General features: G+C 35.8%; 1 long non-coding RNA gene across 1 annotated transcript in view; it reads right to left on the minus strand.

The window, feature by feature from the left end:
* Positions 1–2,520: 2,520 nt before the first annotated feature.
* Positions 2,521–27,026, minus strand: part of LOC147911784 (uncharacterized) — a 41,784-nt gene continuing 17,278 nt past the window's right edge. Inside the window, exons 2-3 of the long non-coding RNA XR_015550453.1 lie at positions 26,265–26,412; positions 2,521–3,427 (exon numbers count right to left, since the gene is read on the minus strand). This is a non-coding gene — a long non-coding RNA (uncharacterized LOC147911784). The remainder of the gene's footprint in view (positions 3,428–26,264; positions 26,413–27,026) is intronic.

Genomic DNA, 27,026 nt, shown 5'->3' on the forward strand with positions numbered 1-27,026 from the left:
ACTAAATGAATTCAGTAAAGTTTCAGGATACAAAATCAACATACAAAAAAGCAGTTGGATTCTATACACTAACAATGAACCATTCAAAAAGGAAATTAAAAAACAATCCCACTTACAGTAACATCAAAAAGTATAAATTACTTAGAAATAAACTTAACCAAGGAGATGAAAAACTTGTACACTGAAAACTACAAAACATTGATGAAAAGAAATTAAAGCTAACACAACTATATGGAAAGACATCCTGTGTTCATGTATTAGAAGATTTACTATTGTTAAAATGTCCATACTACCCAAGTGAACTACAGATTCAATGCTATTGCCATAAAAATGCCAATGGCATTTTTTACAGAAATGGAAAAATCAATCCTAAAATTTAGTGGGCCACGCAAGACCACACAAGACCCAAAAAAGCCAAAGAAATCTTGAGCAAGAAGAAAGAAGCTGGAAGCATCACATTTCCAGATTTCAAGATATGCTAAAAGTTCCAGTTATCAAAACAGTATGGTACTAGCATAAAAACAGATATATTGACCACTGGAATAGAATAGGGAACTCAGAAATAAACCCATGCATAGACAGTCTACTGATTTTGACAAGCATGCTAAGAACACAAACTGGGGAAAGGATAGTTTTTTCAACAAATGATGCTGAGAAAACTGGATATCCATATGTAAAAAACTGAAATTGGACCCCTACCTTACACCATACACAAAAATAAACTCAAAATGGACTAAAGACTTAAATGTAAGACATGAAACTGTAAAATTCCTAGAAGAAGATATAGAGAAATAACTTCTTGACATTAGTCTTGTCAATGGTTCCTTGGCTATGACACCAAAAGCACAAGCAACAAAACCAAAATTCAGTGGGACTATATCAAACTAAAAAGCTTCTGTACCACAAAAGAAACTATCAAAAGAATGAAAAGGAAATCTGTAGAATAAGAGAAAATATTTGCAGACAATATATATGATAGGAGGTTGATTTCCAAAATATATAAGGAACTCCTACAAATCAATAGCAAAAAATCAAATAATCATATTAAAAAATGGGCAAAGGACTTGAACAGACATTTGTCCAAAGAAGACATACAACACATATATGAAAAAATATTCAACATCATTAATTATCAGGAAAATACAAATGAAAACTATAATGAGATTTAGCCTCACACCTGTTAGCCTGGCTACTATTAAAAAAAACAATAGATGAGCTGGCAAGGTTGTGGAGAAATCGGAACCCTTGTACACTGCTGGTGGGAAAGTGAAACAATGCAGCAGCTATGGAAAACAGTATGGAGATTTCTCAAAAAAATTAAAAATAGAGCTACCATATGATCCAGTAATCCCACTTCTGAGTATTTTCCTAAAGAATTGAAATCAGGTTCATGAAGAGATATCTGCACTCCCATGTTCACTGCAGCACTGACTATTTGCAATAGCCAAAATACAGAAACATCTCAGGTGTCCATTGATGGATGTATGAATAAAGAAAATGTGGTATATACATGTAATGGAATATTATGCAGCCTTAAAAAAGGAAAATCCTATCATTTGCAACAACATAGATGAACCTGAAGGAGATTATGCTAAGGGAAATAAGGCAGTCACAGAGGAAAAAATACTGCATGATTCCACTCTTATGAGGTATCTAAAATAGTGAAACTCATAGAAGCGGATAATACAACAGTGGCTTCCATGGGCTGGGAGGTGGGGGAGTTGTTATTCAATAGGTACAAAAGTTTAGTTATGCTAGATGAATAAGTTCTAGACATCTGCTGTACACCGTAGTGCCTATAGTTAACAATATGCTATCGTGTTCTTCAAAATTAATTTAGATGGTAGATCTCATGTTATGTTTTCTTAGCCCCCCCAATACACACAAAGGGATACAAGGAAACTCTGAGAGGTGTTGGATATGTCTATCACCTTGATTGTGGTGATGGTATCATGAGTGTTTTCATATGTTCAAACTCATCAAATTGTACACATTAAATATGTGAAGTTCTTTACATATCAATTATACCTCAAAAAAGCTGTTAAAAAGAGAAAATATTATGCTAAATGAAAGTCAGTCACAAAAGATCACCTCTTGTATGATTCCATTTATATAAAATTCCCAGAATAGTCAAATACATAGAGACAGAACATAGTCTGTCAGAACTATAGTTATAGTCATAGTCTCTGACAAAACATAGAATATAGATTAGTGGTTGCTGCTTACGGCTGGGGTGTGGGGTAGTGTGATGGGGATTGATCACTAATGTGTATAGGATTTCTTTTGGGAGTGATAAAAATATCTAAAACTATATAGTGTGGATGGTTATACAACTCTGTGAATACACTAAAAATTACAGAATTTTGTACTTCAAAAAGTGAATTTTATGGTATATGAATTTCCTGAATAAAACTGTTTTTAAAAACTTCAAGGAGACATCAAATTTGAGCAGAGATGAGCATGACAATCAGAACTCATAATTATGTTTGAGATCAACAATCAAAGTAAGATGAGGTAGAGGAACTAGAGCAGGTACAAAATGGGTTTAGGTAAATTTTAATTGGTAGCATCTTGTTGCATCAGGAACTTTTTAAAGCCTTAGACACCACCAAAGAGATGTACTTCCTTATATAACAATATTGTGGTGCTCTGAAGCTAGTATCTCACCCAAGTCATTTTCCTATTATATTTCATTTATGAGTTCCAAGGAAAAACCTGTAGGAGGGCCTAATTATTCTACTTCATGTCAACTACATGAAATTCAAGATCTCTGATAATCTGTGATAAATGATGCATCCTCTGTATTTTTACAATCCATTTAGAAGTTGGATGATATAGCCAAGTGTTCCTCTCTAATTTAATTTTTAGATTGGTAAAATTCACCATGAGGATTGACTATCTTCTTAGGAAATAATAGTCTGCAACTTCCTTGGTTTGAAGTTTCACCAGAAATTTAATATCATATTCCCACTGGAGCCCTCCATTTGGGTCAACACATCCTCACAGTCCAACTGTGACTATTTCCAGAGGGGAATTTAGAGAGGAGGTAAAATCTTTTCCTAGAAAAGCAGGACAATATACAGTACCTAGCAGTTCCCTGGAAAATTATCTTAAGTTTGACGGAAGAGACCCACCCTCAGTCAGATTTATGTGCACACCCAAAAGAAACAGCTCCCCAATCCATCTCTCTCTCTCTTCTTTCCTCCTCCTCTTCCTCTCTCTCTCTCTATTTGCTTGTTGTTATTTGAACTCTTTCTTACTCATTCTTTAAGGACCAGTTCAACTGTCAGCTTCTCCAAGAAGCCTTTACCTGTTCTCCATGTTGGTTTCAACTTGTTCTTTACTCAGTACTTCCACATATCACTGTCTCCTCTACAGAAACATGAGCTCCTCGTTGGCTCCACACATTCCACTGTATACGTATTTCCTGGAATAATATCCATTAGGTTAGCACATGCTTAGGTAGTGTTTGTTCAGTGCATGACTATGATCTTAGTCAAAGAGATAGTCATGCTTTAGAAAAATACACCCTGAGGAACTCAAGCATTTTCCAAATAGTTTTTCTGCTCTTTCAGTTTTCATGAAGACCAACCTTCCACCTGGGAAAATGATACAGCTGTCTACATAGTATTATATGAGATCTCTAAGGAACTCGACTCTTCTTGCCCCAGGGCCTAATGCAGAGACCTTTAGAAATGAGCATTTAACTAATATTAGTGGTAAGCTTTTATTAAATGATGGCTACTATTCTGTGCTATGCATTAGTTAAGTGCTTTACATCCATTATCCCATTTAATCCTTTTAGTGTTCATTTTACAAAGTTGAGTTGATCTGGAGATTTTTCTTCATGATTTCCATTTCATAAATAAGGAAACTGAGGCTCAGAGAGGATTAACATATTGCCCAAGGTCACATAGTCAGTAAATGAATAGTAGTGGGACTTGAATTGTCATCTGCTTGTCTAGGTGCACAGCTAACATGCTAAGTAACATTTTAATTTGTTAATGTGTACCAAAGGAAACATGTTAGTTCATCTCATTACCAAATCAACATCAACACTCACCCTCAGAGAGTTTGGCTTTGTATAGAGAAGATTCAGCTATTTCTGATGAGGAAGAGGAGCAAAGAAAGATTAAGAGTGTGAGTTGCTGCAGGGTAAGGCCTTATAGAGTAGGGCATTGATTATAACCTATGAGGTCAAGTTCTTACCATGGGTAGAATTTTAAAACCGTACACAAGCAACCAAGTCTTACTATTTAAGAATTACTGAAAGTAATAATAGATGTTGTTGTAATAAAAGATGCTACTGGTGGAAATGTGTTATGCATATTAATAGTGTGAACATATAAAATAAAATGGCCAAGAAAGGAGATGAAGAGCCCTCAAAGAGGTCCGCAGGGAGGGGTCTGGTAAATAAACTTTGAAAACTTCTTAGTTCAGACTACAGCTGACTCAGGTGCCGGAGTACCAGCATCAAGAGGCCATGGGTGGGATGGTAAAGAGGAATCAGTTAACAGAGTAAATTCTGGCTTTCATTTGACCCTGTATAAGGCTTTCTTTCAAAAACCCAAAGGGAGTCAGCTGAGAGAGACATGTTAACTCCTGGAGCTGCCAGGACCATCTTAAAAACAGGACAATTTACTCTTTACTGATATACCTATTGTCACTTTCATCTTTCAGAATTCTCCTGTCTACTTTCAACTCGTGGTACACCTTATTCATCTATCTCAGACCTACACAGCCCCTGGGAGAATTAAAAATTCTGGAAGCCATACTGCTAGTTGATTTGGTTCTTTGACTGACTGATTTTTTCCATGGATTTGAAAGCTAGTACATAGGCTTATCTCTTGATCCAAATCAGATGTTTTCCACATAGCCATACCACCAAAGTCTCCTGGGGAATAAAATGTTCCAGGCTGAATCTCGGAAGAAACTAAAAGAAAAATTCTCTTTATATAAGTCAAAAATTTAAGACATTAGTACTTCCATGGCAGTTACTGCTAGTGACAATCTACTGTTTACCACCAGAAGCTTCCCATTATTTTGGCTTCTCTTCCCTTGTTATTTCTACCTCAAGTCTCTGTCCTTGCTCCTCTTCTTTAATGTACTATTACACGACTCACAACTTCACATACATATTTCTTAAACCTACTAATGGTTCTCATGGCTGAATAGCTTGCAGAACTCAAGATTATACATTTTACTCCCAAAGAAATACTCGTTTTATAAGTATTCTTGAATTGGTCAGTGGTTAAGTTGCTCCTCAGAATTGAACAAAGGACTGGCTTCAGGGATGATTGTGGCAAGGGGAAGAAAGGAATGGGAGAAACATTTGGGGCTGAACCTCAGGCTTCTTACATACTCTTCAACCAAATAACTTTGGTTTTATATATTATGCTCCCTTGTGACATGGGGTGTTCAGTGGGACTTTAGATATTTTAGTTAACTGGAAAAACATCATTGCAAATGTGGCAGCAGTATTCTGTCTTCAGAAGGGAGAATGTCAATCCACCTCTAGTGCAGGCTCTCTTTGGAGAAAGCCATTTAAAAAAAAAAAAAAAAACTTCCCTTGGTTTTAACTATACTTCTGAATAAAATATTTTCCTATTGAACGGGTATGTTAACATTTTATTTTCAGTACTTATCATATCAAAAAATATCGTAAGGATCTATCTTCCAGTTTTACTTTAAAGAAATACAATTTTTACAAGCGTATATGAAAAGAAGTTTCTTCACATTTTCATGTTACAATTGGCTGTTCACTCTTCTGCATGACTCATATTTTGGAGTTAATCGAAGACAGAAATTAGCAAGGCCGCTGTGTATAGTTTTGGAAATGGAAATCAGCACCTAAATTTAGTTCAGGCTAATATCTATTCAACTTTGGCTATGACATTCTTTTTTATTTTTTATTGGGTTATGATTACTTTCAGTAAATGCACAAATCTTAAGTGTGCACTTTGATTAGTTTTGACAAAAGTCTACACTAAATCCAATACCTCAATCAAGATGCAGAGCATTGCCATTACCGTAGAAAGTTCCCTTCTGTCCTTTTCTGGTTTATCCCCTGCACCTCCCAGAGGCAACCATTTTTCTGATTTCTGTCTCCATAGATTTGTTTTTCCTATGGTAGAACTTCAAAAAATTGAATCGTACAGTGATTACTATTTTGGGTCTGGCTTCTTTAACTGAGTATGTTTATCAGATTCATCCACATTGTTGTGGGTATCAATAGTCCCTTCCTTTTGGTTGTTGAGTAGTAGTCCATGTATAGATGTGCCACAATTTTTTATTCATTCTCTTGCTGATGGATCAGTGGATCATTTTCAACATATTTCTATTATGACTAAAGCTGCTATGAACATTTTTGTACAAATCTTTGTGTGGACATATGTTCCCATGTTTCTTAGAGAAACATCTAGAAGGGGAATTGCTATATCATAAGGTACTTATATGTTTAGTCACAGCAGCTGCACCATTTTACATCCCACCAGGAATGTATGAGAAATCCAGTAGCTCCACATCATCTCCAACATTGAGTGTTTTAGTCCTTTTAATTTTAGCCGTTCTAGTCTATGTAGTGATATCTCATTGTGGATGTAACTTGAATTTTCCTAATGATTAATTATATTTGTGCATCTTTCATGCTTTTATTGGCCATTACTATTTCCACTTTTGTGAAGTGTCTGTCCAAGTGTTTTGTCTATTTTTTAATTGGGTTTGTTTTTATTGTTTATTTGTAGAAGTTCTTTATATAATCAGGATATGAGTCCACTGTCAAATACATGAGAGAGCGAGAGAGAGAAAGGTGAGAGAATAGGGGGAGGGACATTTTAAAATTATATCTATGTATCTACCTACCTACCTATCTATCATCTATCCATTCTGTATGGTATCCGTATACTAACACCTCAGCAAACACAATTTCCAGAAAACCATGCTATCAAATATTTTGAATGCATTGCCAGACCTTGGAAGTTTCAGGGAAACTGTAAGCACAATTTGCATAGGAGCCTGGAGTCCCTGAAAGAAAAGAGATAGAGGTTTAGCCACTCTTCCTAGAGATCCAAAGTTACCAATACCTTGACCTTTGAAGTAGGCAAGATGTAAAGTAGTTGGAATGGTGAGGGAAAATGTAATATAGTCAAATTCCCGATATTCAACAGCAGGGCTGCATCACCAGAGGGCTGCATAATATACTTGCTCTGTGCACAGTATGTAATTGATGCCAAAATTTATCTGATATCAGGAATTTTGAAACTCTAGGAACGTTTTGGAGAAAATAGAGCTTCATATATAAAAATTGAAGGTGATATTTATAAAACTGTAACACCTGGGGGCTGGGACAATTTTACTTTTGTTTACTCAGGCTAAACATAACACCAGGGGGGAAGGCACATGCCCTTTCATTCCTTGACAAACCACTGAAGGGAGGAAGGCTAGAAATTGTAAATGGGTTCTTTTAAAGAACTACCCATACTTCTTGGGTTTTGGCATCATTAGGGTGTTTTGGCAAAGGGAAAAAACAGCAACAATAAGAATTTTATGTATGTAGGGTATCACTGGATAGCAAGGTGTTGGCTTGGGCTTTCTGCTACTTCCTTTGAAAGATTACAAATAATTGATTTTTAACTTGTAATTTCCCTTCTGAATCCGGGTACCTTTGGTGAGGCCACAGAGTAACATGCCACGTATTTTGTTCTTTAGCTGCTTCTTGTCTTTCCCAAGGTCCTACTTAAGCAGAATCATTACAGCAAACTTAGCACCAAAAAAGCCACTCATCTGAGAAAGCACACATTGTTCCTGCATGTGCTAATACAGTTAGCACAGATGCAGCCAAAAATTCCCACCAAGCTTCAAATAAACAACATAAGGATAAATGACACTGTTGTTCACATTATTCCAACATCCTGAAGAATCTCTCTTCTGATTCTGATATTTGAATACAAAATTGTCCAGCTTTCCAGCTCTTATTTCTTCTATGTGCTAAATATTGTTTCTTAGAAACAAAATTGTATTTTCACCTTTATCAAGGAAAATGACCTTGATTTATTAAAATGACTTTGTGTAGTCTAAAGAGAAGTAAACTCATTTGGGAATATAAGGCAGGAGTGGGTTAGTCCCAGTAGGAACTGGGCAATCCTCTCAAGTAACCCTGCTATCTGTACTCAAGAACTGACAATATATTCATGGACTGAAAGAAGGGCCACATGCACCCATGGGTACCAGCATGTGTGTGCAAATACACACAAAGATAGAGACATAAAATGTAGTATAGAGAGAAGTCAAAGCAGTATAGTGGGGCAAATTGTAAAAGACTTCATGGAAGGGATGAGTTTATTGCCAGGTTTTGCGAGATATAAAATATGTGAATTGCTAAGTTGGTTCCTCCTGGATTCCTCTCCTCTAGAGTGATACATAAAATATTTGGAATACTTCTGAGGAAAGAATAAGAGAACCAAGCTAGATCTCTGCCAGCAGAGCATTAAGAAAATGAACAGGAATGAAGATGGGTTCACTTGTAGGAGGCAGGATCAATCATTAAAACATGATATGACAAATCCAAGAAGGTATGGATCGAACTTTATTTAATTCAGGTAGCTGTCAATATCTGAAAGATCTGATATGAAAGAGATTGGGCTTGATTCATTAATTCAACAAACGTTTATTGAGCACTTACTATATACTTTGTAGCCTTCTAAATTCTGGGAATATGTCAGTGAAGCATGCAGACAAAAATCTCTGCCCTCTTAAAGCTCATATTCTAGTGTGGGGAGAGAGACAATAAACATAATAAGCACACTATAGTATATGTTAGAAGGTGATAATAGCTATAGAGAAAAATAAACAAGAAGTCATCACAGAGAAAATGGCATTTTAGTAAAGTCTTGAAGGAGATGTAGGCTAGATGCAACATTAAGATTTCTGGCACTGACACACCATAGCATCTGTGGAAAATAGGTTGCTATACAAGGGCATTTGATTAAAAGAATTGATGACTGAGAAAAAGTTTCAGCAATCTCCAGGAGAAGTCTAGAGAATTAGAGATCTACTTGGCAACAACTCATGCCTGACCACTTGAGAAAAAAGTAAAACCAGGTGTCAACACCCAAAAGCAAAAGTGAAGTAAGCAAACTGGCAATGGCTATCTTCATCAATGTAATAGGTTGAATAAATGACATGTGGCTCCCAGGGTTCTGTTCACCTCTATGCCCTTGTCCAATGGGTATTAGGCATCTGAGGACTATATCCAGATCCTACTTGCAAGTTTTGAGGAAACATCTTAATAGCTTATAGAGCAGTCTTGAATAATAGACATATAGAAAGAAAGGCATGTGAATTTCTGTACCCATGTCCTGGGTACTCAAAGTTCTTTTTAGCAGTTTCTTGCTTACTTGTCAGATTCAGATGGATGTATGTAAAGGAAATAGCTCTCTTCCATGTTCTGCTTTTAAGAAGAAAATTGCACTAAGCACATGCATGTCTTCAATACCAATCACCTGACACTATTTCCTCCTAGATCAAAGAAAACATTTTAAGACTTCTCTTTGTTTTTCTTAACTGTATTAATGTCACTTGGTGCATAAAAAAATGTTATTTGAGATGAATTGCAAATATCATGCTAATTCGTCTATTATCTTTTAAAATCATCAACGAGATAAAAGTATTTGGAGGCCTTAATGTGCATATGTGCCCCATTTAGTTTAACCAATAAGATGAACTCCATTAATAATTTTGCACACATTTACTAAAAAATATTGAAGATATTAAAGTAATTATCAAATTAGTAAAGCATTGCTTAAAGCCTTGAGATGTTTTAAACCGGGGCACAACTAAATCCTTGCTAGACATTGTATTGCAAGGATTCAAATTAAACTATCCCATGAGCTTTGTAATAGATTTGCTGTAGAATTAGAATTAGGCAAAGGAAAACTAACTTGCACTCCATTCTAAGTTACCAAAGAATCTCAGAGAATCATAGACTATTAAAAATAAACTGGATGTTAAAATCTATTATCCCCATTTGCAAATTATGCAACTTAGATCTAGAGAGGAAATAACTGGTCTAAGGTGACAGAAGATAGTAGTGGAAATAGGGCTAGAACCCAAGCTGCTTGATATCTAGCTCACTTTGGTCTATCATACAACTTCTCACCACTATAGGATGGCTATTTTAAAGTGGTGGGGTGGGGGAGGTGAACATTGATTTTAGTATGGTATATTAATATAGACAGAGGAAATGGATGTTATTTAACAGTGCATGCATATTCAAAAACTTTGATTAGGGTCATAAGTAATCCAAAATAAGAGCTAATCCTCACACTAGTACATCATTTTGGGGATGCATTATTTGATTTTGTGGGTAGGTAGTAGAGTTAACTTTTTAATATTTTTAGCTTATGCCCATTTCCTTCAATGGAGTGGAGACCTCTGGCTTTCTGACTCTTAAAACTTGGCTTTAAAAAAAAAAAAAAAGCTAGTATTAAATAGGATTTTTCAAAAAGTGGCCTATATGGGGCTACTGTGAAATGAGAGCTATTCAAATAGAATGTGGATAGCCTTGAAGAAAACAGACCAGCAAGGAAACAACTCCAATGTGCATAAATGTAGAAATGAGATCTGGATAATAAGCTTCCCTTGTATAGTCTATTGGTCTTTGTCTAAACTCCATTATCTATCACAAACCCTTCTTAGGATTCATGCACTTCCTATGTTCCTTGGTCATTCTCATTCCAGCGGCATGGGAACCTATGTGTGTATTTGTATGCGGTGGGAGCAAGGATGGTGATGGAAGAAAGTGGCTAGGCATCAGGCATATTTTCTTTATCTAGATTGACAGCAAAAATACAGATATTTTATAAGAATATCTTCTATTGCTCTCATTAATCCTTTGGTTACAATCCTTTAAACACAGATGGGCCATTATCCATCATCATCATTATCACCATCATCATCAATAATAGTATGATTGAATAAAAAGGTGAACAGCCATTACCCATCACAACCAAGCTGGATGGTCTTGTTCAATTTAATTTATAAATTATTTCAACCTACAGCAAAGGAGAATTTCATGAGAAGAATGTATTAAACAAGAAAAGATTAAATCTTTGAAAATATGGCAGGGCAGGATAAATTGCCTTCTAGCACTAAAAAGATGGTTCCTATAGAATAGTGGATGTCAAATATTAGAGAGGAGTAGAAATATTATGATATTATGATATAACCACAGTCCAAAAATGAGTTTGAAAAAAATATTTCATTTTATATTAACTCATATTATAGCACAATGGATCTCTATATATGGGGGCCCTCTGTCTCACTCATCTGTTAAACAAATGTGTGCTGACTGTCTACTCTATGAGAAAGCATTGATCTAGTTGCTAGACATACAACAATGAACAATACAGACACAATTCCTGCTCTTATAAATTCTACCTTCTAACAAGGGAGACAAAAAAAGTTTTATACACACACACACACACACACACACATTTTAGCAGAGACTTGAATGAAGGGTGCTGATAATAATAGTGACTAGCATGTCTTGAACACTGTATGCCAGACACTTGCTAATGCTTAACACCCATTATCTCATTTATTCAGTCCTCATAAATAATTCTCTGAAGGGCATGTTATTCATCCCTATTTTACAGATGAAGAAATTAATGTTCAGAGAGGCAAAGTATTCTGCCCAAAGGTTCGCAGCATGTAGCAGAGTTAGGATTCTAATCTTGATCTTTGCAACAATCCTCACCGAGTATGGGGGCCAAATAAAGTTTTCCCTTCATAGGCAAACTATGTCTTTGGGTAACAGGTTCTTCTATATGCTTAAAATATACTGTTTAGCAGCTCTGTCTATCTGGGCTCTAGGAAAGTTTTGGTGGCTTGTAGGTCAATGCTAACACAATTTTACAAGGGCAAATGGTAGTAGTTGTGTGTTGCACTCAAAGTAAGGCTTCCTGGGCTTTATCAAAAAGAAAATATCAATACATGAGTGAGGACTAATGAAAATCTCTGGACTGGAATTCAAGAGGCTTGAGTTATGAACCTAACTTTGTCACTTATGTATATAAGTGGACTATGGACATTGATCAAGTCAACTTCATCTTGCTTGAGATTCAGTTTCTACACATGCTCCATGTCTCTAAAGAGTTATTACTCTGAAAAACACAAAGAATAGACTAGACAGCTTTTTTCCCTTATAATTTTCTATTTGTCAATCACATAAGAGAAGTTAGACTATGCCTTTGCCTCCTGCCCCTGTTATATTTTCCTTTTAAGAAACAGCATGTTCTTTCCCTACATTTTCCTTTCAGCTGTTTCTGGGTGTGTCAGGGGATGATGTGGCAGTAAGGTGAGGCAAAATTCAACCATTTCTGCATGTTAATGAGCTGACAGATGGAATACAGCTGGGCATTTCTTCCTTCAAATTTCACCCCAGGGAAATCCTTCTCGAGTTACACTTCTGGAAATGGAGATTTGGTGAATCTCAAGGCATGGCCAAATATTGAGTCAATGGCACTTGGTGATTCCCCAGAGAAAGGTGGGGATTTGGAGTCTGGCCCATTATGCACGTTTATTAGCTAACATCTGTTCAGCTGTCATTTCCTGATTGTTTCATTTTAATTCATTGACATTGTTGCTAGCCTCAACATAGGAACCCATTACAAACTAGGTAAATTCTCTGATGAAATGAATGGGAAAGCATTTAGATCACAAGTTTCAGAAATAATAAACAATTCTCATTATCTGTCATGTGTCTTATAAAAGAAAAACAAGCTGACATATGTCAAACAAAATGAAAGGCTGGGGAGCAAAAAGGCCTCCACAGCTGGCAATGAAGTAATGAGGTTGCTTCCTAAAGGAAAGGAAAAACTACCTCCTGAAACAAATGGAGGGCGAGGTTAAAATTTTACATCCCCTGGTTCAAAGGATACAGATCAATTTCTGTTTATACACCAAGAGAAACAGAAGAATCTATTTTTTCCAAGAGCAATTCTCATTGCAAAAAAAGTTACTATAGGTGGAGCTTTTCACAAAGAACTTCCATAGGGACTAGACAAGGGATTCATGGATCACAGAATTACAGACAGCTTAAGCTATAGATAGTGTATCTGGTCAAATTCACCTACTGCACTTCACACATAAGGACAATTATCCCCAAAAGGGTGAAGGAAATTGTCCTGAATTGCACAGCTGCTAAGTGGTAAAGTCAGGCCAAAATCCAGAGAATGATTTCTAGTTTAGTGTTCTATACCACAATGCTTTGTTTTCTCTACTGAAAGGTATAGAAAGGGGAAGGGGGAATTATGTTTTCCCTTGCTGATGCTCATATGTCTGGTTTTATTCCTCTTAGAACATGTGATCCAATTGAAGTTCACCACGTTGCAAAGACAGTAAAGGGAGTTCACAGCAATTGCTCAATGTGATTCATTTCCTATGGAAGTATATATCTCAGAGAACTGCATGCTCCTTAAGGGCAGTCACTGTTGTGCTTTCTTGCCTTTGCTGCCTTTATTACTATGATAGCATGAAATATTTGAGTACAGCAAATTTATATAAATTAGTAAGTTAATTAGTATCCTATGTATCATTTTGTAGGTAGGTGTGATTTTCAGAGAAATCCTACTACAGTCTTAGTAATTCTTGCATTCTTAAAGGTTGGACATGTGTTAGGATTATATATAAATTAATTTTTTGGCTAACGTTTATTTAACATGGTTCAGTTAATATACTCTAATATATATTCAAATAATTTCTTACTATTTACCTTTATTATATTTTTCTTTTGAATTCTTATTATTTTGTTAAATCCCCAAATAACAAAAGTGGATCAATGGTGCAAAACCTGTACATCAAAAAATGAAAGTAATAGTAAAGATAGCGATATAAATACCACAGCTCAGAACATAACCATAAATACAAATCATGATTTTATAGATATACACATATAAATATATAAAATGAGATTATGTATGTGATAGTACACGTGACTTTGCAAGTGTGATGATTTTAAGGAAACAGACAAAAATAATGAGGTGGGTTAAAAATGAATTTCTATGATTTTAAATAACTTGGTCAATTGGCATACCTCAGCAGTGACCCATTATGAATTTCTTATATATAAACCTATTGTTTTAGGGATAAAATATCTTGCTTATTTTTATGCTAAAAATAAAATAGCAGAACTGCATAAGAAGACTCAACTGTGATGCAAGCAACTTGATTACCAAGGGTTTGCCTCTTTTGGAATACTTGGTAATATTCTTTACTCATCAGAGAAAGAAATCAATGAATTTCTTTAGGCATATTTAAAAACCATATATAGACGTTGCAAAAGAATATGAAGACAAATTTCCCAGAATTGAAAGAAACCAGAGAGTAGATTAGCAATCCATTTATATCTATCAGGCAGTGTGAACATCCAAACATCCAACTTTTGCATATGATATATTCATCAACTTAGCTACTGACAAAGTGCTGAAAGCATTCTTAAGTGAGAAATATATTTTTGATAATTTGGGGGTTTCATACAAATATCTACCAATATTTGATGGAGTCATGATACCTAATTATATTTCGTAAGGAATGGCAGTGAGAAAGTTAAAATTTTCAAACTTCATAGAAATAAATTCTAAGAAAAGAGAATTCAATATAAAATCTGATCTATTGGTCAAGCTGTAATTCAGCAGGCTATAGATGCATCTGTGAAAGTTTGTGAACAATAAAGTAACTTAAAATATTATATTATTTTTTGTTATTTTAAAATTATAAATACTTTTTATACTTACCTAAAAGTGGTAGTTGTGTGTGTAGTAAATGCCCTTTAACTGTTGACTATGCCTAAATTTCCAAAACACAGGGCTAGATGACTCTCTTATTCAATCAAACTCACTGAGTTGATTCTTTTCTCTCACTCTTCCTAGGCCTATCTCAATAACTTTTATTTCTTTTGCCTCTTTCTGTTTCTTCCATGTTAAAATTCTGCTTCTTTTAAATTATTCTTCCTGGATGCTTCCCCTTTTACTCTAAACTAGAACACCTTGAATCATCTAATGCTAATTTTCCATTCCAGTCTCAAACGTTCTTCAATTCATACTCATATACTGTCTGTACATATGGACATACATATACCCTTGTTGGACGTGAGGTATGTAACATAAAAGTACACACCAAAGTATTCCATTATATAGCAACAAGCTTCCATGATTTTTTTTTTTAGTTCTCTTTATCCCTTTACTCTAGCTAATTTTTAGTTCAACATAGATGTGTGCACAAGTAATGGTGTTGACTGTCTTATAACAAATACTTTTGGCTAGTTATCACATTTAGGTAACCCTGCATGAAAAACATGACAAATTCAAGCTTCGTGTGGGTCAGTCAACTTCACACAGAGAAAACCTATTCCTCTGCCTCATACTATGTCCCTAAGCTAGATCAGCTGTCTCATCAATGCCTAATTTTCACTCTGCCCTTATCTTACCACAGACATGAATTTATACACCTATAAGAATAGAATCATATTAGGTAAAGTGGAATTTCACCCAGCATTCTACTCTCATACACTTTTCTTCATGTATTTTCTCACTGCCTACTTGACTCTCAGCTATTGTCACTGTAATCTCCAGGATGACAGTTAAGCAATAAACTAATCTTGGTACAGCTTTAACCTCTTACTGAACACTCCCCACACCTTCTTAAAGTAACTAGAACTTTTCCCCAAAAACACTTAACATTCCAATGGATGCTTTTCTATCCTCATCTCTCTCTTTGACATTGCAGTGTGTACCACTTCTTAATATTGTTGCTCTCTTGGCTTCTGTGATAACACTTCTTTTCTTGTAGGACACAAAGTATCTAACATAAAAGTACATACCAAGATGGTTCATGATCACAGCTACATCTTTTATTACTTTATTATTCCTCCTTCAGTCTTACTATGCCTAGTACTATGTTAACATACTGTTTGCTCATGGAAATGCGTTTGACTAACTGACTAAAAGTATTCATGCTTTAACCATTGCTTGCCCCCAGAGTGCTCTCCTTGGCTTTTTTCCCTGCTCATTCCTCACTTTCTCTCTCAGCCATCTCATTCATTCCCTAGAATTCTATTGTCACCTATATACTGATGACTCAGAGAGCTTCATCTCTAGTCCAGCTCACTTTACAAAACTAGATTTTTGCAGCCAACTATTTAACAACATTTTCAGTATGCCTCATACATAACTCAAGCTCAACATGTTTAAAACTAAATTCATAATAATTTCCTCCATCCTCAGCCGGGCTAAATCTGCTCCCTATATATTTACAATCATGATGAACGTACCACCACCTACTCAGGAATCCACATAAGAATCTAATGTCTATCCTACACTCTTCTCTTTCTTTTATTACCTATAGCCAGTTGATCACTAATTCTAGTCAGTTCAACATCATAAAAACCTTAGTTATTGGCCCCATACATACATTCCATCCCTACAGCCCCCTATTTATTTCTCTCCTTCACTATTACAATAGTCTTCCTCTCAGTTATATGGCTATAGGAACTTCCATTTTAAATCTAGAAAGTAAACTTTCTAGCACATGTATCTGACCAAGTTACTCCTTTACTTATAATAGTTCAGTGGCTTCCCATTATCTACAGGATAATGTTCAAAGTCTTTAGCATGGGAAAGAAAGCCCTTCATGACATGCTGCCTGCCTACATGTTCAGCCTCATCTCCCACCACTCACTATACACGTCCTATGCTCTATATCTGCATACTCACGGTCATAACTGTACACTTTAGAGTTTACCCTCAAACAATTAGTTTGGAACAACACTGCAGTTGCCCTGGGGTAGAACTAAAGTGGTAGAAGCTCATCATATTCTCTAACTCCTCATATCTTGGAAAATCCTATTACCACTGAGGAGTCACTTGAGACTGCTTCTCACTCATAGCAGCAATACTAAGAAAGCTTGTAATAAGTAAAAGATTTATTAAATTCACCACTGACTGAAGCTTTTCAAGTGATTTGAAAGAAGCTTTATGCAGGTTCCTTAGTTTCATGGGCGTACTAGCATATAGCTGAGCAAGATGACATTTCAGGCTCTAAGCATTGGCCTGGAGTCAGAAAAAGCTAGGTTAGAACCTTTCTTCTATCACTTGATTTCTTTGAGTCTCAGTTTCTACATTAGTAAAATGAGGAGATAATAATTAGTTTGTGAGCTGTTTGGAGAATTAAATGAGATAACAAAGTATCTTGTATAGTGCCTAGAACATAATAGGTGCATGTACTTATGACTATTATATAATAATAGTGTTGACAAATTGGAGAGGTTATGGATTTGGAGGGCAAGATAGACACATAACTCATTTTTCATATAAGAATAAAATGATTTTTTAATAATAAATATTCTTGGATCTTTATAAGCTATCAATCAATGAATATGTACTGGTATGTGTCTGGCTTTAGGCTGGGAGGGGTGGTTACAAAACAATAAAACACATGCACGATCTCTATCTTTTAGAGACTATGTTATAACTGGGGAGCGAAGAGAAACACCTGAAGCAAAGCTCTCTTGCCACTACTGCACATATGAGGCACCAGTTCCAGGTTCCCCAATCAGCATTTCCTATTCTCAGCACTTTGCTGTGTACCCAGTTCCAGGGTGGAGCCAATTGAAAGTGAAATATTTTTCTCAATTTCTGGCTACTTGCCCCAACCAATAAGGAATAGAAAGGCTCTGGGCAGATTACCTGAATAATTCATATAGGCTGATAATTGATGATAATTGTGTTTGTAATGAATATCCTTTCGCTGAGCAACATGGAGATATAAAGCGGACAGGGAAAGAAAGCACAGTAAGTTCACAAAAAAACACAGGAATTAATTGTGAGAGAGAATTTCTCCTCTCTGGGACCTCTTCAAAATTTCTGTAGACCCTTCCAAAATAGCGGAAGTAGTCACTATTGCTAAATAATCATAAAGTATTGCTAATAATCTTGGCAGGTAATTATCTTCACTTTTAAGCATAAAGGTTCCACATTCAGAAGAAAGGGAAATTTTGGGAAACTAAAGCACTTGGGGAAACTAAGAAAATATCAAGGAACAAAGCTCGTGTGGTTGCTATTGCCCTCAGCCCCACAGAATATCCTCAGGAATTGCATTTGACCATTTGCTCCCCTAACCAGCCCAGCTGCTCTCACCAGGGTTTGTTCTGTCCTAGAAAACTGCCTGGTGTGTATTCTATTTTAGAAGTACACTTATCATTGCTCCTGAAATTCCATTTTGCCTTTGGAAACACTCACAGGAACTAGCATTCAGAAGGTGAAAAGATTTTTGGAAGCTTGAAAATTATTTCCCAGTAGGAGCTCCAATTCTCAGAAAGCCATAAAAGAACACAGGCTGGGTCATAGCTAATACAACAACAAAAACAAAGCTGATAATATCACTCAAACCATAATATTGCGGTAATAATATTACAAGATGACAAAAAAATTATTATCAGTATTAGTGGCCACGCATTGTTTCCTACTTTTTGCTAATGCTTTACATTGATTATCTAAATTAATATTCACAACAGCCTGTATAAATGTAGAAATTGAGGCTCAGAGAGGTTAAGCAATTTGCCTACGGTTACTCAATTACTAGTAAGTTGGCCAAGATGGGATGTGAAGCCAAAGTGTCTGCTCTTCCTATCACCCCAGTCTATTTGAGTCTCATCCAGGAATGGAGCCTAACCCTTGAAACAGGGAGAAATGTGATGGACCCTTGAAGTAAGTAAGCTGAGCTCTGCATTTATATGGTGAGGAAAACAGTTTCTTCTGACATTTTGTATCCGCTATATTTTATCTACAGACATCTTTTGCTTTTGGGGTTTCAAGAGAAAATGGTGCAGAGTTATAGAATTCTGAGAAGATATTAATAATTGATTTGTGTCCAAGTACTTGGACACAATATATGTCAAGTACTTTACATATATTACTTCTTATTTTTAGGACAGCCCTTCAAGTTATATAGTATCATTGCCATTTAATTTATGAGAAAACTAAAGCTCAGAAAAATGGTTATACAGCTGGAACCTGAGTTCTTATATTCCAAAGAGTCTTAATGCCTACTTTTGTGTTTTAGCAATTGGAGGCATTTTGGTACTGATGCCCTCTTCCTCAATCCTCTCCTCTTCTGAAGCAGCTTTTGTCATAAACAATTTTTAAATTAAAATTAAATAGAAAAAAGACAATTTTGTAAAATCCTTTCCAGAATTATTAGAGGAGAGGTAGAATTATGAAATCCTGCCTTTGGTCAGGCTTTGGGTGTACGAAATTTAGTTTTTACCGCATGAATCAAATCAATCAAATATTTTAATGAAATTCAAGCCATAGTTCATTTTATTTGCCAATAGTGGATTATTGAAATGTACCCATGTAGGATATAGTAGCTCAGAAAAGGGAGGCTTCTTCATTATCTATGGGCATCAGTTGTCAAAGGATACAGATTTCTCCCTCCATCTCTCCCTTGTTTATACATTAACTTGTTTCTATCAGTTACTTATTGCCATAATAATGCTGTGTAACAAACCACCCCAAAACTCAGGGGCTTTAAAATTGTAAGCCTTTATTTAAGTCAGGAGTCTGTGGGTTGGCAATTTAAGTTATACTCAGATGGATGGTTCTTCTGGTCTTAGATGGGCTTACTTATATGTCTGGTGGTTGGTGGTTGATAGTTGGGTGATTGGGGTGTCAGGGCCACATGTCTTTCATCACGTAGCAGTCTAAACTATGCATGTTCTTATGTTGAAGGGAGAGTAGCAAGAAAAGAAGCAGAAACAGGCAAGCACTTTTTAAAGCCTTTGCTTGCATTAAGTTTTCTACTCTCTAATTAGCCAAAGCAAGTCACAAGGCCAAGCCCAGACTCTACAAAGAAATATCATACAGTTAGGCTTGGTACAGATGGCCATTAATAGAATACATATATCATATTCCACTCTTATCATAATTATTCACATCCTTCCTACATGCAAAATATGCTTCCCTCCAACCCAGGATCTGAAAAGTCTCATTCAGTCATGTCATCAGGCCCAGAATCCAGTATCTCATGATCTATGATCAGGTGCTGAAGTGGCTCCTTAGATAAGGATCCAAAGACCAATAAACTAAAATGACAATTTATTTGCCACCCACATACCCAACATTCTGTAATAATAGAGGGACTGGATAATTATAAAAACACTCTCTCAGAAAGGGAAAATATGGGACGCACCTAGCCCTGGTATATATATATAGCAATTCCTATTGGACAAATGTGGCCAGGAGTCTACAAAGTAGGGGTGGGAAATGTTTCCTAACTATATCCCATTATGCTTCCTGAGAAAGGCTCACTTGTTCATTGTTTTCCAAGGCCCTTAACTTTATTCCCTGAAATATTATTGTTTATCCATTCTGCTTGGTCACTTCTGAAGAGGACATTTAAAAATATGATTTCTGAGCAACTTTTTAGCCTGTTTCCTGCTCATAGAATATTGAAGTCCCAGTGTTTTTCTAAATTTTATACATTCTCATTCTCATTTAATCCAGGCTGCTAGAACTTTTGCCCATATAACTCCCTTAAAACTTTTTGGGCTTCCTGTAAATACAGTTCAAGTTCACTCCACTGGCAAAAAGCCACAGCCATAATTTTTTTGAGATAAGCCTCTCTTTCTCTAGATTTTATCAGTTTTTTTTGGGCATGTCAGGCTGCTGTAAGACAATGCTCTTAAGATTTCTAGAAATACTTTTGTCTAGTTGAGAGGGTCTACTTAGCACCCCCTTAATTCCTTCAGAGATCTTAGAGTCTTACAAAACTGTTTCGATCTTTAGTACTAAGACCATATGTTTCTGGCAGCTCCCTGGATTTGATCTTTTACTAGCCTGAGAGGCTAGAGATGAGAAAAAAAAATATTTTCCAATCCAGTAAGTTCTGGTGTTCTCAAATTTTACTCACAAACTGGCCAGTTCTTTCTTTAACTTACCTCTTTCTTGTATCTTATCATACACAGCTAGTAAGAGCCGGGTGACATTTTCAACATTCTGTCTGTCAATATCTTTACTTAAGTATAAACGTTAATTTGGTATATTTTCTATATTCTAAGCTACCATGTTTCACCAGTAGGTAACATGGTTTGCCATTTATCCAGCCTGCTGTAGCAGTTTCCTCACCATTTTTCGAGCCTTTACTCTTTTGACACTGTTTTTCCAGTCTCTACCCAGTGCCTTTCCTAAAGCTAATGACACATATTTTATTACAACACTTTGCTTATAAGAACAAATTTATATATTAATCTACTGTAATCTTTCTGTAATTATCTACTGCTATAATAATGCTACATAACAAAATAACTCCAATCAGGGATTTAAATCACTAAAATTTATTTAGCTCACAAGTCTGTGGGTTAATGATTTAGAATGGACTTATCTGGGCTATTCTTCTGGTCTTAGTTGAGCTCATTTACATGTTTGGCGGTTGGCTGACTATCAACCAGGGTGATAGCCATGACTGGGCCATGTGTCTTACCTCATCCAGCAGGCTAGTCTGGGAATTTTATCATGGTGAAGGAAGAGAAAAAAGAGAAGTGGAAACAACCAGTACTTTTTCAAGCCACTGATTGCATCAAATTTTCTAATGTTTCATTGGCCAAAACAAGTTTCATGGTCAAGTTCAGAGTCAATATGAGAAGGCACTGCCAAATGATATTGACACGGGGAGACATGAAAAATTGGAGCCATTAATTCAATCAGTGTAAAACACTTGTTATATAATTGCCTCAAATGTGTTAATATTTTTTCTTCCCAATATGATGATAGACATCCCCAGGAAAAGGAATTGCTATGCCTTTTTTGCTTTTACTAAGAATGGCTAAGGAAACACGTATTTTTTGAAATGGAAGATATGGAAAACAGAGTAATAGTTCAAAGAGATGAGGACTCATATAAGGATTTTCAATATCCAATGCCCACAGGCGTTGAAGGTAGTGTAATTAATAAAGCCAGTAGGGGCAGGAAACAATGGGCTGTGATAGAGACAGTGGTGACTACAAAGCCCCATCTAAAAGAAGAAGCTACTCTTCAGTTCCAACAGATCATTGTCATAAAGATGGACAGTGTTGCTAGATGTCCCAATTTTTCAAAAGAACCTGGAAATCTAGATTTTTTATGTGAAATCTCCTGCTTTTTAATTATTGGCAACTAAGCCAATGAAAAATAAACAAACTCTGAGAACACCATTACTCTATGGATTCACACACACACAAAAAGTCCACAACTGCAAGCTGAATCTGACCCATAGGTTGCCAGTTTGTGACCTTTGCTCTAGACCTTTGTAGATAGATGTTTTTTAACTTTTTTCCAGCTTTATTGAGGTATAATTGACAAATAAAATTGTAAGATATTTAAAGTGTACAACTTGACGATTTGATATACGAGTACATTGTGAAAGAGTTCTGCCCAACAAGGTAGTTAACACATCCATCACCTCACATATTTACCTTTTTTTTTTCTTTTGGTGAGAACATTTGAGTTCTACTCTCTTAGCAAATTTCAATATATAATACAGTGTTATCAACTATAGTCACTATGTTACACATTAGATTCTCAAACCTTATTCATGTTATAACTGAAAATTTGTACCCCTTTACCAAACTGTCCCTATTTTCCCAACTCCGTAGCCCCTGGCAACCACTTTTCTACTCTCTGTTTCTATAAGCTTGACTTTTTTTCTTTTTTTGAGATTCCACATATAAGTGGTACCATGTGGTATGTGTCTTTCTTTGTCTAGCTTATTTAACTTAGCATAATGCTCTCCAGGTTCACACTTTCTTTATCCATTCATCTGTCAACAGACACAGGTTGTTTCCATATCTTGGCTATTTGTGAATAATGCTGCTATGAACATGGGTACAGATTTACATGGGATGATAGATGATTTTTAATTGCAAGTTTGATACATCACAAATAACTCTAATCTAGCAGTGAGTTGCAAATTAGCACATAATCCAGGATTTTCCATCTTTCAATGATATTACATTTGCATCTAGATATTTCTCTTGGTTTCGTGATGATCAGGCAAATAAACAAAGCCTGATTCAAACTGGCATAGGCTTAATGAGAATCTGGCATAAGACCTGATTTCTCTTTCTAGTATTTCCCATATATGTTGGTCTCCATGGAAATCTGGGATTTTCCCTAAATATGCATACATACAATGCTCTGAAAGAAGTCATTAAAGAGAAGGCTAAGCTTGATCCAGAAGACCTTTAGGGTCCCTTCTGTTTCTGTTTATAATGTCTATGATTCTATTAAGATCATAGGATATTTTGATTTAAGTAAGACAACCAATAGAAGCTTGAAAATCTCACATTCATCGTCAAAAAAGTAATAGGAGAATTTGAAATAGCAAAATAAGCAGAATCATAGAGGAGGAGAGAAACCAAAATTAATCTGAGGTTAGTGTAACAACTGATGTAAGCTGTCAAGTCACTTGGAGCAGTCTGGGATAAGAGATCAGCCATGGATGAAGAAAGACCATTTTAGAAGAGAATGAGAAACAGTCGCTGAGGATGGTAAAGTAATTCAAGCATTAAATTAATTCTTACATGTTTACCAAAGGGATGAAGAAAAATATGCCTACTCCTCTGTGTCTCAAAAAAAGTATTTAAGTCACCAGGGTGACTGAAATGCCAAGTAGCTAGACAAGATCAGTGTCAAGTATTAACCCTAAGTTTGCCTGCACCAAATTTCTGTATCATCCAAGAGAGAAATTCTAAGCCTGTCCTTGACTCCTTGCATTTAGGTTAAGTAGCACCAGGAACTGGCAAAATGCAAGTCAGAGTCATGCCCAAAGTACTCCCATCTGTCTGCGACCAACCGGTTTTTGTGCCCACAGGGCAGAAGAGCCCTTCACAAGATTGAATGAAAAAGAATTGGCTGAACTCCAGATCCTGAGGCACTAATACAAATTTGAATTTTATTTTCAAAATCTTGCTTTCATAACACAGTCTACTTTAGTTTGCTAATTTGCATAACTTTCCCACTCCTATTTCCTTATCTATATTAAGGATGAGTTTTGTCTTTAGAATAATTGAGGCATGAGAGTCAATTGCAGTCTGCTCCAAATAAAGTCACAAAGAGAGAACAAAAGTTACACTTACTGGATTCCCACTGAATGCACAGTTCTGTACTAATTATTGTGCGGCTACAAAGAAAAAATAGGTGCATCCCCTGACTTCAATGAGCTTATAGTTCCTGGAGCAAGACAGGACAAAAATACTCCAATTTGACAAACATTAACTGAGCACTCACTAAGGGCTTAGGTACTTCCACAAAGTTGTTTTAAAGTGGATATTGTCCACATCTTACAGATGAAGAAATGTGAATTGCCTATATGGTAACCATATGTACTTTTTTGCCCTGGCCAATCCCAGTTTACTTCTGTTGTCTTGGTCTAATTTTTAACAGCATCCTTTTTCACTCTCCAAAGTTCTCCAGTTTTGATTATAAATTATATAGTCACCTCAATTATCACAATAGTAGATGGCAGACCTAAAATTAAAATAATGGTCTGCTGATTTCATGTATTCTTTTGAACATGGTGTTAAACTGGTTATTTATAGCGAGAATATGACAGAAATCAATTGTTATCTTCTGAAAGTTCATTGCTAACATTACTACTTCCAGACAATTACTCATTTATCTTCACGTAAGCACTCTTGTCCCTTTGTGGCCTATGCTGCCTGCTTGGTCATCTTCATCTGTTCTTTCCTACCTGTATCACAGCCACTACCACACATTTCAACTTATGACTGTAGAACCTCAATATTTGCATTGTTCATGCATCCAAAACCTTGGCCTCTTGACTCCTTAAAATCATAATCAATCCACATGGGACACCCATTCCCATGACCATTTATTGGATACCAAATGATTATCAGGAACTATTCTACCTCTTTTTTTTTTTTTTTTGCGAGGAAGTTCAGCCCTGAGCTAACATCCATGCCAATCCTCCTCTTTTTGCTGAGGAAGACCAGCTCTGAGCTAACATCTATTGCCAGTCCTCCTCCTTTTTCTCCCCAAAGCCCCAGTAGATAGGTGTATGTCATAGTTGCACCTCCTTCTAGTTGCCACATGTGGGACGCTGCCTCAGCATGGCTGGACGAGCGGTGCATTGGTGCGCACCCGGGATCCGAACCCCGGGCCGCCAGTAGTGGAGCATGCGCACTTAACCGCTAAGCCACGGGGCCGGCCCAGGAACTATTCTACCTCTTAAAAACTAAAACTGCAATACCACTTCTATACCAAAACTTCCCTTTATTCCAGCTTTCTTGCAATCATTCCTGCCTAACCAATTTCCTACAGTCTCATTCATAGTTACTTTCTGTTTGTTGACTTCCATGTTTTCTGCCAGATAATCAAACTATTTCTGGCCTCATTTTCCTTTTTACTCAATCTGGACTCCATCAAAATCTCATCCTACAATTTTTTTTTTAATATATTTAACATGGAAACAGAGTCATATGTTTGTAGCCATAGCACCGCACATAAAAACCTGGGTTATAATGGGTACCGAATACATATATGTTGAGTAAAGGAACTATCACAGGTAGATTGGCTGCTGTATGTTAAATTTTCTCCTTCCAATTCTCATAATGGAGTTATAAATAGCATATCTGAAAGGTCTAGCTGGTATATTACTGATCTAATGAGGCTTCAGCAATTAGTCAAATCCTCAGGTGAACCAGCTTGCTTTGACCTACTACATGATGATAAAATAATATCCTAATCTTTGATCAGCTATGCCACTTACCATTACTTTTATGATTGTATTTTGTAATATTAGTACTTGAAAATCTGTTTATTTCTTCCTTGGTACTTAGCAACATATTTTAATTGTTGGCCAGTAGGTATGCAGTGGCTCCTGGCCTTTGGGTTTATGCCCTAAACACCAGAATGTCCTACAGGAATAGCCAATTTATAGGCACAGTTAGAATTACATGTTGAACATAAGAGGTGCTCCATAATTCACAGATAGATACACACATTTTCTCACTCACACATGCACTGAAGAAATAAAAGTATAATTATATAAAAAGAGCCAAATGGGAACATTTAAAAAATTATGTACCATTCATCAACCAATATTTTCAAAATAGAAATAGCTTCATATAATGAACCTTATTTATAAACAATTTGACAATTTTAAATAACTCTGTAATAGAAGTAGGCCTTTGTGAGATTTATTTTTTTACTCACCCTGAAATTTTCTTGAAGCTCAGGTTTGCCTGTAGTTCTGCAAACTCTATCCAGCTTTACTTCATTAGTCTTTGGCAGACTTATGTTTCTGACAATGGCAGACTAGTTACTTTCAGGTCAATCCAGCTACAGAGGACACCAAGAAAATCTGAATGAAACACAAAAATAACATTTTGGTATAAAATAATATAATGTAATATAGATTACACAGAGAGTATATATTCTATATATTAATTATATAATGTAATACAGATTATGCAGCAAGTATATATTCTATATATATTGTGTGTGTGTGTATATATATACATATACACCATAAAAACTATAAACTGTAATTCAGGATTCATAAAAAAAAGAGGATACTTGCTAAACATCTAAGGTTTTCAGTTTTGAATTTGAAGAGCTACACTCCAGAGCAAGGATGAACTAGAGTAGACAAATCCTCATGAGGACACTCAAATCTTCATAGATTAAAGAAATCTGGGATTGTTAGTACTTTCACCTGGCTATTCACCAGGATGAAAATTAAATCATCTCTGGAGGAAGAGAACATCATCTAGAACCTCAAATTTATCTACAATTTTATACATAATTCTTTGGCCTTAAATAAAATATAACCAACTATGCACAAATAAAGGATTTCAGAAATTAAAGAAAAAATATACACTAAAAATAGACAAACAGGAGATTCATATATTGGAGTTATCAGACAACGACTATAGAATAATTATGACTACTATAGTTAAAGAATTTAAAGAAAAT

This window comes from Ceratotherium simum, chromosome X (genome assembly GCF_057802395.1).
Source record: "Ceratotherium simum simum isolate JZ-2026a chromosome X, ASM5780239v1, whole genome shotgun sequence".
Lineage (NCBI taxonomy): Eukaryota > Metazoa > Chordata > Mammalia > Perissodactyla > Rhinocerotidae > Ceratotherium > Ceratotherium simum.